The sequence below is a fragment of the Bacillus rossius genome, unplaced genomic scaffold, assembly GCF_032445375.1.
Source record: "Bacillus rossius redtenbacheri isolate Brsri unplaced genomic scaffold, Brsri_v3 Brsri_v3_scf439, whole genome shotgun sequence".
NCBI classification, from domain to species: Eukaryota; Metazoa; Arthropoda; class Insecta; order Phasmatodea; family Bacillidae; genus Bacillus; species Bacillus rossius.
In genome coordinates, this window is record NW_026962633.1 from 32501 (window position 1) to 34809 (window position 2309).

General features: G+C 52.4%; 2 non-coding genes across 2 annotated transcripts in view; both read left to right on the plus strand.

Moving 5' to 3' along the window:
• The window catches only part of LOC134544580 (small subunit ribosomal RNA), a 1989-nt gene extending 1975 nt beyond the window's left edge, over positions 1 to 14 (plus strand). Inside the window, exon 1 of the ribosomal RNA XR_010077885.1 lies at positions 1 to 14. This exon is cut by the window's left edge and continues 1975 nt beyond it. This is a non-coding gene — a ribosomal RNA (small subunit ribosomal RNA).
• Positions 15 to 783: 769 nt separating this feature from the next.
• Positions 784 to 939, plus strand: LOC134544579 (5.8S ribosomal RNA). Its single transcript, XR_010077884.1, has one exon. It is a non-coding gene; the product is annotated as a 5.8S ribosomal RNA (ribosomal RNA).
• The last annotated feature ends 1370 nt before the right edge of the window (positions 940 to 2309 follow it).

A 2309-nucleotide genomic window follows, 5' to 3' on the forward strand; every position in this document is an offset into this window, starting at 1 on the left:
CGGAAGGATCATTAACGGCCATGGAGAAAATGAGGCTGGATCACATTTGAACGGAAGGTGGCCTCTGGCCTTGCGCCCTATGACCCGATAGGTCCCGACTCTCCATTGCCTGGAAATCCTTACATTGGAATCGAGGCGGATTTCTAAGGCAGTGGAGGCGACCCTGCTAGGTTGCCAGGGACCGAGGAACAAGGGTGTGGCCTGGTGGTCCAATGTGGATCTTTTCTTGTGCCTTCGCATCATCGGTGGCACAAAAAAAAATATGTATGGATGTTGGTCGTGGCGCCCTGAGAATTATATTCTACGGGGCAGGTCACAGCCATGAGAAAATAAAAAAGTGAAATAACGCACTTCTGGCTGGAACAAAAAATTGACAATAAAGGGAAAGCCTGAGTGTCGGAGAAATGTTGTCAGTCCACTGGTGATGAGCTGGTAGAAGGATTATCCTTGCTGAAGGAACCAAACCGTCTGCGGGAGATCGTGACGGGGCTTGACCATGGTCTTAGGCGACGAGGGAGCAAATGCTAGCTTTGCCAACCCTTGTTTGTAAGACTGTGCTTGCCAATGGTTTTTTTTTCTGTAGTGAGAACTCGCAGATTTCCTGTGGGCGGCAGGTTACTGCGTAGTGCATGTCGGTCGTGGCCCCCTGAGAATTATATTCTACGGGGCAGGTCACAGCCATAAGATGAAGTTGTGAAAGAATGCACTACTGGATTGATGTCTTGATAACAATGTGATAGGCCTTGCGGGAAACCGCGAGGCCTGAGAAAAAAATATTCTGACAACCCTGAACGGTGGATCACTTGGCTCGTGGGTCGATGAAGGGCGCTGCAAACTGCGCGTCGTCGTGTGAACTGCAGGACACATGAACATCGACATTTTGAACGCACATTGCGGTCCATGGGATTCCATTCCCGGACCACACCCGTCTGAGGGTCCAATTCTCTATAAAACAAAGAAGTGTTCTTTTCAAAAGAATCTCCTGAGTGTGGAAACACTTCTGCCATCATTGGTTTACTGAGGCAGAGCTTGTAGACATCCCTGGATTGTCTCGCCCGCGCCAAAAATTGACCAGCAGGTGCGGTGTGTCTCCCGCTCATTGTGAGAGTTCGCGGATGCCAGTCTGCGTCTCTTTAAAACTGAGAGAGGATGTGAAGTTATTTTCCGATTAGTGTTGGACTTTCACACCGTGCTAAACCCCGAAAGGTACCCGATTGGCGTTCCGTAGGCTCGGCATGATCGGTGCTCGGTACGGGTTATCGCGGTAAGCGATTGAACCACCTTCTCGGAGAATGAAAAGTGTGCAGAACCCTTAATCGGGTCCTCTCCACGCTGCGAGGGAAGGGTGCCTCCGATTACATTAAATAATTGCTCCCAGCAATCCCATTTACATTCGCGCGTGCTGCACACGTTAAAGAGAATGACCTCAGGTCGGGTGAGATTACCCGCTAAATTTAAGCATATTAATAAGCGGAGGAAAAGAAACTAACAAGGATTCCCTCAGTAGCTGCGAGCGAACAGGGAAGAGCCCAGCACCGAATCCCGCAGGCCCTGCCTGTAGGGAAATGTGGTGTTAGGGAGGACCCGTTTATCCTGGGGTGTCACGGCGTGTCCAAGTCCATCTTGAATGGGGCCACAGCCCACAGAGGGTGCCAGGCCCGTAGCGACCGCTGTTCACCCCGGGAGGGTCTCTCCTCAGAGTCGGGTTGCTTGAGAATGCAGCCCTAAGTGGGTGGTAAACTCCATCTAAGGCTAAATATGACCACGAGACCGATAGCGAACAAGTACCGTGAGGGAAAGTTGAAAAGAACTTTGAAGAGAGAGTTCAAGAGTACGTGAAACCGTTCAGGGGTAAACGGGAGAAATCCTGAATTCGAAAGGTCGTTGGGGATTCATGTCTCTCCGATCGTCAGGCCGCATGGCCTCGCCAGATGGCGTCGGTCGCCCGCGGCGATTCACTTCGTCCGCGGTGTCGTTACTGGCGTTCACTCGGCTGAGGTGGTGGATCTCTGGCTTCGGAGGGCTGCACTTCCTCCCTTGTAGAAACGTCGCGACCCGTTGGGTGTCGGTCTCAAGTCCATGGATGGCAGACCGTGTGCTATGCGACAACATATCGCTGGCCACGGACTCTGTGAGATCTGGCCGGCTGCCCGACGGTATGACCAGAGGGGACGATCCGCTTACAATGCAAAACACTTGGGATGTGAAGCGTCCGGCTCCAGAAACCGAGGTGCGCAGGGATAGTGGTTGAAAAATCGCGGACGCCGTGCATGCACGGGTCTTGGCCCTGAGTGTCCTCGAGCTGGTGT